This window comes from Meles meles, chromosome 14 (genome assembly GCF_922984935.1).
Source record: "Meles meles chromosome 14, mMelMel3.1 paternal haplotype, whole genome shotgun sequence".
Classification (NCBI taxonomy): Eukaryota; Metazoa; Chordata; class Mammalia; order Carnivora; family Mustelidae; genus Meles; species Meles meles.
In genome coordinates this window covers 29,989,483-30,007,445 of record NC_060079.1, presented here as the reverse complement: position 1 = coordinate 30,007,445, position 17,963 = coordinate 29,989,483, and the positions used below count along the sequence as shown (strand labels likewise).

Genomic DNA, 17,963 nt, shown 5'->3' with positions numbered 1-17,963 from the left:
TCTTCTCTCCTTCTCTCTGACAGTTTGCCTATTTTTAGTCAGGAAAAAAAAAAAAAGCTGAAAGACCTTTTGGCTGTAAGGATAAACCCATGAAAAGGTTATCAGAACATGCTGCAAGTCTTTACATATGTTTCCTTTTTTTTTTTTTTTAATGTCTATGATTAGCTAATAGTTCTCACAAAACAGATGGAAATCAGAATATGGTTAGAAAAATGCAACAAACAAAATGTCAACTAACTAAACTTTAAATTCTACAGATTTTGTCTCCCAATATTTGTTTAGGCCCATCATTTTAAAATAGGGCCCTTCGACCACAGGGAGCAGGACATAGCTAGGACTGCCTGACTCGTCTTTCTGAAAACAAAAGTAAAAGTTATTTATAGTGACCTTTTAATGTTTACCTTAGAGCTGGCTAATCAGATGTAAATTGTCACCCATGGATATGCATAATCAACTTTATTCCCTGTGCTAATTGAGAAATAGAGCTGTTAATGTCAAAAAACATTTGAAAAATGCACCAAGCTTGCTCAGTGGAGCAAGTTCTTTATAAAAGTCAGACTTTCCATATGGCAAAATCATGGAAATTAGGCTAAGGGGGGAAAAAAAAACTAAGAAAGACTAATTTGTTATTGAGCTAGTCTGTGCTGGAACAAAATCAGTCTTAAGGACCCTAAATGTGGGATTTTTTTACCACTTTTACGTTCAAAAATAACTCCGTCAGTCCTTATGAAAGATCATTCCATCATCTTAGTCCAAAGTTCCTCTCCTGCTGAGTTTATGCCTTTCAAGCTGGCTGTGGCTCCGGCACATTGTTGATAGACTTCCTTACCTGGGGAACATGGTTCACACAAGTCAGCCCCTTCCCCTTCTCGAACTCTCCTGATATCTTCTAATTTTTTTAAAACATTTTATTTATTTATTTGACAGACAGAGATCACAAATACGCAGAGAGACAGGAGGGGAAGCAGACTCCCTGCTGAGCAGAGAGGCCGATGTGGGGCTCAATCCCAGGACCCTGGGATCATGACCTGAGCTGAAGGCAGAGGCTTTAACCCACTGAGCCACCCAGGCACCCCTTCTAGTTTCTTTTGAAACGACTACAACAGATCTGTGCCTCTCACTTCAGTTGTGCAGAAAGAGAACAATGTATCACCTTAAGTAACGCTTCAAGATGGCTTCCACTTTTATAATTCCTGCAGAAGTATGCATCATTTTAACTTATTGATGATGCTGGGAAAGATAGGGCTGAAGCAGTGGCTAACCACAAAGGACCACCCTGACTTCTATTCTGAGACAAGACTCACTTCCACCCTTATTCACTGACTCCCTTGCTTTATGAAACCCAAGTGTTCTTCCTCCTGAGACAGTCCTCATTAAAGAACATTCTTTTACAACAACTTGAGTAAAATCCACTCCTGAATAGTCGGTGCATTTTGTGTTTCATGTAGTGCTTTTCAGAAATTATAGACACCCCGAATCATAGGCCCCAACCATTTTCCTTTCACAGAGATAACCAATAATTACTCTGTTTTGAGTAAAGAAAATACAGGAACATAGTAAGCTGATCACAGGCATTAATAGCACACACATCTATAGCACTATTTAAGTCACCAGAAGCAGACGGGGGGCGGGGGGGTGCTTTAAGTCCAGACTTCAAACTAACAGTCATCAGGCCTCCTTGAGCAATATGTTCACTAGACATATCTCATATCAGGTGTACGCTCTTCTGGGAAGGTAACAAGTGGAAAACGCATGTGTTTTGAATGATTCCTTCAGTCATTGCCACCACACACTACAAAATGTTAAGTGGGTTAATTTCTCTGAGGCTTCATTTCCTCATCTCCTCATCAGTCTAACCAGTCAGAGGGCTCACCTTGGTTCAATGAAACATATTCAAAACCTTTCTCCTTCTTTAAATTCTCTAATCTCTTCTTCTTCTTTAAGATTTTATTTATTTGAGAGAGAGAAATGGGGAGAGAGAATGAGTGAGTGTAGGGAGGGCAGAGAGAGAGAAGGATAAGCTGGCTCCCCATTGAGCAGTGAGCCAAAGCGGGGCTTGATCCCAGGACCCCAAGATCATGACCTGAACCGAAGGTAGACACTTCACCAACTGAGCCTCTCAGGTGCCCCTCTTCTTCTTCTTCTTCTTTTTTTTTTAAATAGCTTTACTAGGGTATAAATTCACATGCCATGAAAGTTTAACCATTTAAAATGTATAATTTAGTGGATTTTAGAACATTCAGGGTTATGTAACTATTACTACTATCTAATCCCAGAACACTTTCATAATCCCCAAAAGAAAACCCATACCCATCAGCAATCACTCGCCATACTTCTATCACAACCTATGGCAACCACCAATGTATTTTCTGTTTCTAAGGATTTGCCTACCATGGACATTCCGTATAAAGAGAATCAGAAGGTGGCCTCTGCGGCTGGCTTCTGCGAAAGAATTCAGTGAAGGAGAACAATGTGTTGAAGAATAACCCTTGTTCTAGCACATGTCAGTACTTCACTCCTTTTCATAGCTGAATAAAAGTCCACTGTATGGATATACTCGTTTTTATTTTTCCGCTCATCACTTGATGGACATGTGGATTGTTTCCATTTGTTCGCTATTATGAATAATGCTGTTATGAACATTTGCATAGAGGTATTCGTGGGGACATATATCTTCATTTCTCGCGGGTATATACCTAAGAGAAAAACTGCTCCATCATATCCTAACTTATGTCTAAAATTTGAGGAACCAAACTTTTTTCCAAACTAGTTAGACTGTTTTCTTTGCTTTTTTACTTCTTTTGGTTCCTTCTGTGTCAGCTTTCTGGTACTTTGAGCTCAGCTGGGAAAATAATTGGGGTGATTATAAAGACATTTTCTATAGAATGGGCAATTTGGGGCCATTGCAGGTAAACACAAACACAACAAGGTGGTTGATGTGAGTTTGGGGAAACACAAAGCTGTGCTAGAGAACACACAGACAGAATAACCATGGCAGGCAGCAGTGATGCCTGCAGTGCAGGAACCAACTCAGGAAGTTCTGAGAGGGTTTGGATACAGTTTAAACTTTTATGCTCTAGACTTATAATGATAAACCTTATAAATATAAGCACATCCCTATCTTTATGTCAGGTGCTTACAATAGAAAAATACAATAGGAACATAAATAATGACACATATGGTTAAAAAAAAAAAAACTAATATATGAGAGATTCATTCCAGTTAGGCACATCAGGGAAGATTATTTTGGAATGGAAGGCATCTTTACTAGCTGTCAAAGGATACCCAGGTTTTAAAAAAGCAAAAGTGAGGAGAAACTGCATTTCAAACAGAAGAAATAGAATAAACAAAAAGTGCAGGGTGAAGGAATAAGAATGAGGAGTTAGAAAAGCAGAGGAAAGACAACAAAGAAGAACTGATGTTTGGGCAGTTGGCTAAATGTGAAGTGAGGCAGAAGAGGCAGGAGAAGATGCCCCCCAGCTGCAGCAAAAGCTGTTCTGAGAGGGAAGATTATAGCAACACAGGCCTACCTCAAGAAGCAAGAAAACGCCAAACAACTTAACCGTACACCCAAAGGAGTTACAAAAAGAAGAATAAACAAGACCCAAGATGAGCAGAAGGAAGGGAATAATAAAGATTAGAGTAGAAATAAGTGAAGTAGAAACTGAAAAGTAATAGAACCAATCAATGTGGGTCGCCTGGATGGCACAGTCAGTTGAGTGTCTAATTCTTGATTTTGGCTCAGGTCATGAACACAGGGTTGTGAGATCAAGCCGCACGTCAGGCTCCATGCTGGGCATGGAGCCCGCTTATGAATCTGTCTCTCCCTCTCTCTCTGCTCCTCCTCCTCCCCCAAAACTAGAACCAATCAATGAAACCAGGAGTTGGTTCTTGGAAAAGATCAACAAAATTGATAAACCTCTAGCCAGATTCATTAGGAAAAAAAAAAAAAGAAAGAGAGAATACAAATCAACAAAATCGGAAATGAAAGAGGAGAAATAATAACTGACATCACAGAAATACAAATGACTGTAATATTTCACAATATTCATTGTGAAAAATTATATGCTAAATATTGGACAACCTAGAGGAAATGGGTAAATTCCTAGAAATATAACCTACCAAAAATGAAGCAGGAAGAAATAGAAAATTTGAGTAGACTGATTATCAACAATTAAATTTAATCAGTAATCAAAAAACTCCCAACAAACAAAAGTCCAGGACCAGATGGCTTCACAGATGAATTCTACAAACATTGAAAGAAAAGTTAATACCTATTCTTCTTGAACTTTTCCAAAAAAGAAAAGAGGAAAGAAAACTTCCAAGTCCAATGATGACAGAATTACCTTGATTCTAAAACCAGATAAATACACCATACACACACACACACACACACACACACACACACACACACAGAACTACAGGCTATTATCTCTAATGAACAAGGATGCAAAGATCCTCAGACAAATATTAGCAAACTGAATCCAGTGATACATTAAAATACATGCACCACCATCAAGAAGGATTTATTCCTGGGATGCAAAGGAGGCTCAGTATTTGCAAACCGATCAACGGGATACATCAACATTAATAATGGAAAAGATGAAAACCATCTGATCTTTTCAACAGATGTAGTAAAAGCATATGACAAAATACAACATCCATTCATGATAAAAACCCTCAACAAAGTACGTTTAGAGGGAACATACCTCAACAAAATAAAGACCATATATGAAAAACCCATAGAAACATCGTACTCAATAGTGAAAAACTGAGAGTTTTCCCCCTAAGGTCAGGAACAAGACAAGGATGTCTGCTCTCACCACTTTCATTCAACATAATACTGGAAGTCCTAGCCACAGCAATCAGACAACAAAAAGAAATAAATGTTATCCTCATTGGTAAGGAAGAAGTAAAACTTTCACTATTTGTAGATGACATAATACTATATATAGAAAATCCTAAAGACTCTACCAGAGGATTACTAGAACTGATAAATGAATTCAGTAAAGTGGCAGGATACAAAATCAATGTACAGAAATCCATTGTATTTCTATACACTAATAATGAAGCAACAGAAGGAGAAATTATGAAAACAATCCCATTTAAAATTATGCCAAAAATAATAAATACTTAGACATAAATTTAACCAAAGAAGTGAAAGACCTATACTCTGAAAACCATAAAACATCAATAAAAAAACTGAAGATGACACAATGAAATGGAAAGACATTCCATATTCATGGATTGGAAGAACAAATATTGTTTATAATGTCTATACTACCCAAAACAATCTGCAGATTTATTACAATCCCTATCAAAATACCAAGAGTATTTTTCATAGAAGTAGAGGAAACAATCCTAAAATTTCTGTGGGACCACAAAAGACTCTGAATAGCCAAAGCAACCTTGGAAAACAAACAAACAAAAAAACCTGGAAGTATCACAGTCTCAGACTTCAAGCTATTTTACAAAGCTGTATTAATCAAAACAGTATGGTACTGGCACAAAAACAGACACATGAATAGAGTAAAATAGAAAGTCCAGAAATGAACCCACAATTGTAAGGTCAATTAATCTTCAACAAAGAAGGCAAGAATAGGCAATGGGAAAAAGACAGTCTTTTCAACAAATGGTGTTGAGAAAACTGCACAGCTATGTGCAAAAGAATGAAACTGAACAACTTTCTTACAACATACACAAAAATAAACTCAAAATGGGTTAAAGATCCTAATGTGAGACCCGAAACCATAAAAATTCTGAGGAAAGCAGAGTCAATAATTTCTCTGACATCACCCATAGCAAAATTTTTCTAGATAAATCTCCTGAGGCAAGGGAAACTGAAATAAAAAGAAACTATTGGTACTACATCAAAATAAAAAGCTTCTGCACAGCAAAGGAAATAATCAATAAAAGTAAAAAGCAACCCACTGAATGGGAGAAAATATTTGCAAATGACATATCCGATATAAGGTTAGTATCCAAAATACATAAAGAACTTAAACAACTCAATACCCTAGAAACAAATAATCCAATTAAAAAGTGGGCAGAAGGCGTGAACAGATATCTCTCCAAAGAAAACATCCAAATGGCCAACAGACACATGAAAAGATGCTCAATATCACTCATTGTCAGGGAAATGCAAATTAAAACCACAATGAGATATCACTTCACACCTGTTATGGCTAAAATTAAAAACTCAAGGTAACAAGTATTGGTGAGGGATGGAGAAAAAGGAACCCTTGTGCACTGCTGGTAGGAATGCAAACTGGTAGAATCACTATGGAAAACAATATGGAGATTCCTCAAAAAATTAAAAGTAGAACTACTATATGATCCACTAATTCCACTCTTGGGTATTACCCAAAGAATATGAAAATAGCAATTCGGAAGGATATATGTACCCTTATGCTTATTACAGCATTATTTACAATAGGCAAGATACAGAAGCTTCCAAGTGTCCACTGAATGATGAATGGATAAGGAAGTCTCACACACACACACACACACACACACAGAGAGAGAGTGGAATATTATTCAGCCATGAGAAAGAATGAAATCTTCCCATTTGCAACAACATGACAGATCTGGAGAGTACAATGCTAAGTGAAATAGGCCAGTCAGAGAAAGACAAACACCCTGTGACTCCACCCATATGTAGGATTTAAGAAACAAAGGAACAAAGCAAAAGAGAGAGAAATAAACCAAAAAACCTGATTCCTAATTACAGAACAAACTGACAGTTACCAGAGGGGAGGTAGATGGGGGGATCAGTAAATTAGGCAACCTGGATCAGCAAATTAGGCAATGTGGATTAAGATTGCCCTTATCATGAAGAGCACAGAGTAAGACACGGACCTGTTGAATCACTATATGGTACACCTAGAACTAATATAACTATGTTAACTACACTGGCATTAAGATAAAAATAAATATTCAAGAATAAATTTTTTAAAAATCAATATTAAAAAAAAAACCCGAAAGAAAGAAAATGACTCCGAGGGTTTTAGCATAGCAGACGGGATAAACGGGAGCGCCTGGGTGGCTCAGTGGGTTAAAGCCACTGCTTTCAGCTCAGGTCATAATCCTAGGGTCTTGGAATCGAGCCCCGCATCGGACTATCTGCTCAGTAGGGAGCCTGCTTCCCCCTCTCTCTCTGCCTGCTTCTCTGCGTACTTGTGATCTCCGTCTGTCAAATAAATAAATAAAATATTTAAAAAATAAATAAATAAAATAAAATTCATTTCCCCTCTTAAAAAAAAAAAAAAAAGATGGGATAAATGATAGTGCCATTAAAGGAAATAATGGGAAAGCCTACTGGAAGAACTAGTATGAGTGGGAAGGCAGAGTCCAATTTCAGACATACATTGAGTTTAAAATACCAGAGGAACGTAAGTAGGTGGGATCTACCCGGCAGATGAAAATACAGAGTTGGAGCTTAGGAAATTCTTCTAATGGAGATCGCTGCTAAAGCCTTCAGAGTGGGTGAAGAGAGAGAGGGAGAACGGCCTGTTTTAACTCCCACTTCAACAGGAAACAGTCTACAGGGGAACCAAAGGTGGCCAGGACTAGGTAGGGCGAGGGTTTGGGAAAGTGACCAAACTTTAGGTCTTACCCTTGAGGTCGTTCAACTACCAAGGTGTGAGGGACACAGCAAATTCAGCTTAACTCGGGCTACTGCTTTAGGTTTAATCTAGCAGGCCAGGCTCAACCATAAACATTTCCCATTAGAGAGTTTAGCATATTAGAGAAGATCTCTGTCACTGACCAAAAAGCTGAAAGGCAGAGTCCAGCCTCTCAGGATGAGCGAGAGCTGGACAAAATACCCAAAATAGCCAAGTTTCATCCAAAGGGATGTGTCCAACAGAGGCGTGGTTCACACAGAAGGCATAGCAGCCTCCGGAGTAGAGATACAGCTCGACGTGGATGTAGCTCCTCACTCTCCACATCGCCTTTCACAGAGCAAGACTGATCTGGAGCCCCGTACGCTATAGGAAATGAAGCTCCCATTATTGTTTCCGCCCTGCTCAGGAAAGGCTCAGAAAGCAAGCAAAGCAGAGCTAGACGCTCAGTTACTCCAGAGTCGGGTTGAGGGACAGAACCATAAAGAACATGCACATTTGTCAGGGGGAAGAAGGAAGAGGGAGAAAAAAGACAAGGCAGAGAAAACATTCAAACGACACTGTGCAGCAGTGCAATGATGGTGAAGCCGACCAGAGAAATCCAAGGAGACAACTTGGAAGAAATGCATGGGTCACCCGGGGGCCCTACTGATCTCACTGGTTTTCACCAAAATTTTCATTTCATGTCAGTGATGTGCTCTCACAAATGTTTTGTTGGTTGGCCCATTTTAAAAAGCTGCCCTTTCTGTTTTGGCAACCAATATTTAAGAGTGGGAAGTCCTATAGAAATACCTTTCGGTAAACACATGCAATCTTGACCTACAAGCTAACTTAAAAACCAAGAAAAGATCAACAATAATATAAAATTGGAAATACAGGCCTCTAAAGGCCCTAATTCCTAGAGTAGTGGGTAAAATATCAGAAATCCTGCAGAATGCCAAGTCACAGAGCAAATAACAAAATACAAAACTCAGTGGTTACAAAATAGATTGTGAGCTAAACTTTAGACAAATAAACTATATTATAAAAAGGCACCTTTGAGTATTTAAAACATGACAATTTTAATACAAAACAACAAACTCATAAAAATGAATAGTTGGTTTTTCCCCCTTGTATTTTATTGAAGCAAAAAGTAAAACAAAAATTATCTTAACACCAAGACCAAAAATAGAAAATTTCAATCAACACCGCACTTTCCACAAAATTATAACAGGCTGAAAGCTGCAAGTAGCACATGTCAAGTCTTTTGCACATTTCACTAAAGATATATTTATTCAAAACAAAATGTCTCCCAATAATCCTGCTCTAGAAGGAACATGAGTCATCTATGCTGAGAAGCTCTCCTCACAGTTTTAACCTTTTGGGGAAAAAAATGCAGAGCTTCCAACCCATACACTACTAAAGAGACATGTGAAAAATAATTTCACAGTTTTAAAAAGCAAGACTCACTTTGGCACTTTGAGACCTGATATCCAACATTTCAGATACAGAAACAAAGAACTCATTACTGCCTTATAACTTGGAAAGCAATTGCATAATGACTCATTCTGGAACCAGTTCAGACACGGGGACAAACACCACAAAACTTGTCAGGGAGCAAAAAATCCCGGTAGGTAAGAAATCAACATGGTCCCTTGGGACCTCTATGTAACATCTCATGGAAAAGCTTGGTGACCCCTGACGTCACACTGGGGCATTGGTTTAGAAGGGAACTGATGGCAGAATGCCACCTCTGGAATGATCAGCAAGCCAAATAAATCACTTCATGTTTACACACGGTGGCTTCTGGTTCAGAGTTTTGATTTGAGGCTCTACAGAGGAACGAACACACACACACACACACACACACACACACACACACACACACACACACACACACACACACACACGCCAGGGAACAGCAGCAAAGAAAGAGATTTGTTTTCTCCTTCTCTGTTGGAGAAAGTGCCCCACTACAATAGCAATAGCTACAGGGAAGATATGCTTCAGAGCTTTCCTAAAGTTACTCCTTTTCTGAATACTAAAGAACTTTTCTCAGGCTTTTGGAATGAGCCAAAAACCAGTTTTGAAAGATAAGATATTAAACCATTTCTATAGGGAATAAGAACACTGGAGATTATTTACTTTACTGTAATTACTCTGGCACATAGGGAGATTAGCTTTCAACTGCTACTAGGTTTGCATACAGAGATTTCAATAATGAAGAAAAATTAGTTCATGTTTTGAATATTTAGGGGCTTGAAGTATATATTACTACTAAAGAGCGAACACTAGTTAATACCTGTGCAGTGAATAATAATTACCCAAACCATTCATCGTTCCTAAGTCTGAACTTCTTTCCCTCAAACCAATCACTTGTTTTTAAAAAACACTTGATTTTATTACAACCAATGGTAAACGAAAATGTATTTTTATATTCACAAACGAGTGCAAGTTTCATTAAGTCGGATTTTAAACCAGGAAGCAAGGCAGCCAACAGTCTCATCCAGTAAGGGTAGAAATAAAATCTGCTTTCAAGTTAAAAAAAATAATAATAACCTTTAGCAAGAGATAGATGAACTTTAAAAATTCATTCTTGACTAGGGTATTTTCTTGGGTTTTCAAGATTATCTGTGTCATGATTTTAGCAGAGACTAAATATATTACAGCCAAGTCTCTTACAGCATGTCCAGCTTTGTAAGTTTTAGCTCCTCCCCCTGCTTGTTATCTTTTAAGTGAGGGGGAACTTAACTGACACTATTTGCACAGTCTGGTTTTTTTTCTTACTTTTTATTTGAAATAATTTTTGACTCACAGAGAATTATAAAAATAGTAGAGAGTTCTGTGTACCTATAGCTCAGCTTCCCCCAGATAGTAGCATTCTATGGCACAGTATCAAATCCAGGACAACTGCATTGGTGCAATACTATTCAGGTCTTATTCAGGTTTTAGCAGCATTAACATGGCTTGTGTGTAGTGCTTGCATATAATTTTCTCCCCTGTATCTATTCATGTAACCTCCATGCCAGGCAAGATACAGTACTCTATCCCCACCAAGGAACTCTCCTATCTGCTCCCCTACCCCATCCCTGTCCCCCGGTCACCGTCAACATACTCTCCATCTCTAGAATTATGCCATTTGAAGAATGTTATATAAATAGAATCATATTCTACATAACCTCCAAAGATGGGCCTTTCTCTCCCTCGGCACCTCGGCATTATTCCCTTTAGATCCATCCAAATTGTTGCATGTTTGAATAGTTTGCACTGTTTTTTAGTGCTTTAAAAATACCGTTACCATTTTCATCATAATTCAAACTGGGTACAAAAATATAAAGTTGGATTTGCAAGGACTGACAAATAACACTCTGAAGTTTCAAACAAAATAAGAAGGTAAATGAAGCAGATAAATAGGGGATAAAGATATCAGTGTTTTACTGTTCAATCTGATTGGAGAATATGGCTTTATTCGTACTTACCGTCAAAATGGCTGGCTAATATTCTACTAAAGGATTAAATTTACCCACTGGCATAGCTGGAAAACTACTGGTGGGAGATCTCAAAGTCAGGGGCATGCAGAGTTTCTACTCCCTAACAAACCTCTCAGAGAGCTTCAAACCCAGCAGAAGAGTAAGTGAGAAGTCACAGTGAAATGGAGCGCTCCTCCCATAGTCTTCCTTGCTCAAGCAAGTGTACAAATGTACTTTTCTACAGAAACACGAAGAGTCGGGAATAATTGTTCCCATCCCCAAATTTAACTTCCTTCTCTTGTTCCATTCACTTTCTTTTTACTTATCCCCTTCCCTGATGGGTAACCAGAAATGTGGTTGTTCCCCTGAATAGAGACCACTTATCAGGACCACAAAGGCAGGACCACTCAGGCAGCCTTGGGTGGTATTATCAGTTACCTTTCTTAGGCTTCTCCGGGATTATTACACGTATTTCCTCTATTGTCCAAAAGCCCAGCGATGAGCCTATTCTTAACTGATATCTATAGAATATCTCAACGTTATTTCTCAACAGAGTTTTACTCAGTAGCTGAGACACTCAGAGGAAAACTTAAAATAAGCAGATGATATGTTAGGAATTAAGAGAATTTACCTTAAATTTAAAATGAAGATTCTGTTTTCTCCTAATGTTTGTTCAAAAAGGAATCACTGACTATAAAAAATACACTGCTTACAATTCTATACTGGCCTTCCTTTAGAAGCTGTTTCTTTATTAGTTTCTCAGTTTTACGTTTTAAAAAATGACCCTGTATCTAATGGAATGTTTTATTTTTAGAAAGCTATATGCAAAATGGTTAATTATTAAATGCTATTGTATCTTTTACCCATGCTCAAACCTGAAGAAAATATCCTTGAGAACAAAGACCTAAAATTCTAAAATACCAAAATGACAGGGATGGAGAAAAATACCAAAGACACGTGTACTGCTATACACTGCTTGATAGGGAAGATCACAGATAACAATTAAGATATTGACAGAAAAAAATGAAAAACAGGTAAAAAAAATCACCTAAGGAATAAAAATCGAGTAAATATTTTTTTAAACAAACAAAAGAAAATCTGATACATTCAAAGGAATTTAGAAAAGAGGGGTAAAACGAAAAGAAAAAAAACAGTAAATATAAAATGTGAATATGATGGCAGAAATAAATCCTGCCATAACAGTAATTAAAATCATTGTAAATGGTTTAACGTCAGCAACTAAGACCTTCAGAAGTGTTCTGACTTCTAATAATGGTAGAGTAGCTCTTTTCAGACTAAACCTCCTGCTGAAAACAAGTAAAAACTACACAAAATATAAAAACAACTCTTTTGAAGGCACTGAAGAGAAACCAAACAAAGAGGAGAGCTGACCTTTGAAAGGAAGAAAAAAAAAAAAACCACACCAGGTAAGATCTACTTTTATACATCTTTTCCCTTAGGGCAATGTAGACAGAATTAAAGTAGAAATCCATAGTCTTATTAATCTGAGGAATCAGAGGACAGAGTCTGAGGCTGACAGAGCACTTACAAAGTGCTCATGGTTGGAATAGGAATCCAGGAAACAAGAAAGCCATAGAAGGAAAACATGAAACCTACAATCTACATAAAAACCCTTGGGTGATTATTTAATTGTACAGGCGCTGGGGCAAGACTTCAAAAAAGCACAGGAGAAAACCAACCAATGAAACACAGAAAGAACCAAATAATAGATTTTAACAGCTCCTTATCTCAAAGGAAACAGAGTTTGCAATTCAAAACTTGCTAACTGAGGTCTGGCTTGGGAAACAACTTGGGCTTTCCAGTGACACCACAGAAGGGCCACAACTTTGAAGAGAAAAAACTCTTGTCCTATTTGTCCGATTTGTCCTAGGATTAAAGGCAAAACCAAAACAGGCCTAACCTAACAAAATCTAATACCAAACCTCCAAAAGTTTAACATAATTATTATGAAACATAATTGGCTACTCCAAAACAATTCAGAAGTATTTAAAGGAAAATAACATAATACAGAGTATCTACAACATATCCATGATTATTAGTGTAATAAAAACCCACTCAGTATAAAAATACATAAGAAAATGTGACAGTCAAGAGAAAATTCAGGCAATAGAAAAAACTTTGGTGTTGGAATTAGCAAACCAAAAACTAATGATGTCTAAAAGATGACTGGTTGGGGAATAATAGGAAAGGTATAAAAACTGTAAAAACAGACACACAGAAATCCTAAAGTGAAAAACAGAATATCTCAAATTAAAATTTGGAATTAACAGCAGATGGGCCACAAAAAAAGAAATCAATAAGCATGAAATGAGATCAACAGAAATCATCTAAGCTAAAGCATAGAAATCAGAAATAAATACATTTATTATTATTACAGTCTTAACAGGCTGAGGGTAATCACAAAGTACTCTAACATACCTGCAATTGGAAACCTCAGATGAGCAAAGAGACATATTGGAACAGGAAAACTATCTACAGAAAAAAACACTGAGAGAAAATTTTATAAATTTTCTTTTAATTTGTAATTAAATTTAATTCTTTTAATTTGTTATTTTATAAATTATAAGAAAGAAATACAAAAATTTCTTATAAAAACAACAATGGCAAATATAATATAAATAAAAATAAAACTACAGCTTGAAAAAAATCATATTCACACCATAAAAAAGGCAAATGAAATGAAAAATAGTCTACATACACTCACACACACACACACACACACACACACAGGAAGAGAACAGAGAGGAGAGGAGAGAATTGTAACAGGTCTACTGTTAGAAGTAATGAAAACCAGGAGACAATGGAATGACATTTTTTGAGTGCTGACAGAAAAACAACTAAAATTCTGTATTTGGGAAAAAATAGCTGTTCAGTACTTTTCATTTCAAAAATGAAGGCAAAATGAAGATACTTCCAGATAAACAAAAGCCATTTATAGCAGATCTGCATAATAATAAAGACTTTTTGCTAAAGAGAAATGGTACTGACACCATTTAAAACATTACATATTGGATATTGAAGTCTATAGGAAAGGACAAAAAGACTGAAATAATTAGTATATGGATAAATATAAAATACGACCTCTTTAGCTCGATTTTTAAGTCAGTTCACTAATGCTCAGCAATAGAAATAATGATAGCAACATATTCTGCTTTAAAACATAGAGAAGAAAAATATGAGACATCAATAGCACAAAGGCAAAGAGAGATAAAAATAGAAACAAAGTGCTACAAGGTCCTTCCATTCTATATGCATTTTATAACATTAATTGAAGGTAGTTTGTAATGAGATAAAACTAAGTACTGCAATGTCTAGAGTAATTATTAAAAAATAATTCAAGAGATATAAATAAAAAAAGCTATTAAAAAAGAATAGAGATGACAAATAGATGATGGAAGGATAGATTTAAAAAGAAAATAAAAAGCTGTTTATGCTTTACCAGGACATTATTTAATTTATAGGTTTTCTCCAAATTTGTTTCTCCAAATCTCATACCTTTTTAGCAGTAAATGTTTCATTTTCACCAATTATTTATGGAAACATCTACTTTGAGGAACTAGAGGCAGCTGGAGAATTGATATGACTTCCAATTATAAGTTTTCTATCACTTAGAAAAAAATAAAAAGTTGAGGTTATAAAATGGGATATCAAAAATATTCAATTAACTAAAAAAGGACAAGAGAAAAGGAACAAGAAAACATAAGAGAGAGTGGAGAAATAAAAACCAAATAGCAAGGTTGTATAAACACAAACATCAATAATTACATTAAATATACACAGAATAAATCATCAAACTACAATGTACAGATTGTCAAACTATATAAGGAAGAAAACAATTACACGCTCTATAAAAAAGATGCACTTTGAATACTTTGAATGTAAACACACAGGTTAAAAAAAAGAACGGGAAAAATATATATCATGTCATATGACACATAAGAAAGCTAATGTGGCTATATAAATATCCAAGTACTTTAAGCCAGTGGATATTGGATATTGAGTCATTTTAAAATAATAAAGGATATGACAGAGGACCACTTCATTAATAAAAAATAACAACCCAAATATATATGTACTTAAGAATTTTAATATACATATAGTAAAAAACTGATAGAAATTCAGGGTAAAATGGAAAAATTCACACATAATTGGAGATTTATAAAATCTCTCAGGAGCTGATAAAAATAGAGAAAAAACAGTATGTATATATAAAGTTTGAACAACACTATTTACCAAATTAACTTAAAATATACATAGAATACTAAAGTCAACAATGCAGAATTCACACATTATACATGCTTGTCAAGTACTTTAAAGAATATTTAATAAAAAATACCATATATTAGAACATAAAACAAATCTCGATAATTTTGAAATATCATACAAAAGATTTATAATATCTACCTACAAATATTTAAAAGAATTTAAATTAAAAATCAATATTAAGAGGTCTAGGAATTCTGATCCAATTATTTGGAGATTAAGCAACACCCTTTTAAATAGTGTGAGTCCAAGGAAGAAATCATGAGAAATTAGAAAATATCTATAACTTTATAATAATGGAAACATAACATACAAAAACTTGTGAAATTAAAGTGTGCTTAGAGAAAAATCGGTAGCTTTAAGAAAAGCTTAACTTAAAAAATAGTAATGGTTTAAAATGACTGTGCTTAAAAAAAGCTAGAAAATAATTTTTTAAAACTAAGAAACTGGCTACCCACCCTAGAAACTGGGGCAGCTGGCAGATTGGCAGATACATCCCTTGCCTTATCCCTCTAGCTAGCTCCAAGTCAGCTGTTCTCCTTAGAAGGTCTTATACCAAAGTGTGGCATCTTAACTTTTGTGGCTACTGCCCAGGGAACAGAATCTGGATCACCTGACTCTGCAAGTCAATGGGGTTTATACTCATGAGTCCTATAGGACTGTAGCAAACAAAACAGTTATTAATGGGCAACAGAAGTACCCCTACTCCCTGGCACTATACACTTGGAGCCACTGCAGAAGGAGCAGGCAAAAACACTCATCTCCCAATTTGTCCCTAAAAAGGACTTAACTATATACTTTTCTAGCTGCTTTCTATCACCTTCCATCTAAGTACTGAATGTTGTTTTCCCCTATGGAACACTGACAATTCTTGGTACACCCTCAACTGCTGGGAGTGACTAAGAACAAAGAAGGCAGTTTGGACAATCACAAAGGTTTAGGATACAACAAGGAGTTTGGGCCAGGTTGATTGACAAGATTAACCTCTCATACAAGTCTGTCAAACCTCTCATACCACTCTGTCAAGACTAGGAGAGGTGGATACTTCATATAACGTGCAGAAATCATGGCACCCAGCAGGCTCAGTCAGCAGAGATGTGACTTGTGATCTCTAAGTATTAAGTTCAAGCTCCACACTGGGTGTAGAGATCACTTAAAATAAAATCTTAGGGGCATCTGGTTGGCTCGGTTGGTTAAAGCATCTGATGCCTGATTTTGGTTCAGATCATGATCTCAGGATCATGAGACTTGAGCCCCACATCAGGCTCCATGCTGAGCATGGAGGCTGCTTAAAATTCTCTCTTTCCCTCTCCCTCTGCCCCAATGCCCCAACAGTACTCACATGCTCCCTCTCAATAAAGAAATTAATTAATTAATTATTTAAAGAATCTATATTAATGTGCAGAAACCAACACAGGGAGCCAAGTGAACTGAAAAAACATGAAAATATATCCCAAACAAAAGAATAAGATAAATTTCCAGAAACACATCTTAATGAAATAGAGATAAGTGATTTATCTGATAGAGTTCAAAATAGTGGTCATAAATATGCTAAACCAAAGCCAAGAAAGTAATGCGTGAACAAAGTGAGAGGTTCCACAAAGATAGAAAATATTAAAAAGTGCCAAATAAAATCACAGAACTGAAAGATACAATAACTAAACTGAAAAATTCAATTGAGGCTTTCCACAGTAGACTAGATCAAGTAGAAGAAAAGATCAGTGAACTCAAAGACAAGGCTATATAAAACACCAAAAGATATAAATTGTATCTTATGGATGCACAAGATAAAAAGATACAAATTGTGATATCAAAAACAAAATTTTCAAACACAAAATTTGAAAAAATGTAGAGCACTTGCAAGCATTGAAATTAAGTTCTCATTAGCTTAAAGTAGACGGTTTTAAATATAACATGTTTTATGTAAGCCTCTGGTAACCACAAAATAAATACAGTAGGTACAAAAAATTATAATAAAGAGAAAAGATTTAAAGCATACCACTGTAGCAAATCATCAAATCACAAAGGAAGAAAGCAAAAAAGGAATAAGAGGAGGAAAGGAATCCCCAAACAACCAGAAAACAATTAATAAAATGGCAATAATAAGCCTATACATATTAATAATTAAATAAAAATGGACTAAATTCTCCAATTAGAAGACACAGAGTGACTGAATGGACAAGAAAAAAAAAAAAAAGACTGAACTATATGCTGCCTATGAAACACTTATTTCAGCTTTAAGGACACATAAACTGAAGATGAAGTGATAGAAAAAGATATTCCATGCAAATAAAAACCAAAAGAAAGCTGGGACAGCTATACTTATGTCAGACAAAACAAACTTTAAGCCAAAAACTGTTAGAAGAGACAAAGAAAGTCAGTATATAATGATAAAGGGGACAATTCATCTAGAGGATATAACATTAGCAAATATTTATGTACCCAATATAGGAGCATCTAATTATATAAAGCAAGTATTAACAGATCTATAGGGGGAAATAGACAGCAATACAATAATAGTAGGGGACTTCAATACCCCTCTTTCAACAATAGATAGATCAACCAGACAGAAAATCAATAAGGAACCACTGGATTTAAACTACACATC

The 17,963-nt window shown here is 35.9% G+C and overlaps 1 protein-coding gene across 2 annotated transcripts in view; it reads right to left on the bottom strand.

The window, feature by feature from the left end:
• Window positions 1-17,963, bottom strand: part of ENOX1 (ecto-NOX disulfide-thiol exchanger 1) — a 581,569-nt gene that overhangs the window by 496,413 nt on the left and 67,193 nt on the right. The gene's annotated exons all lie outside the window — the stretch shown is intronic.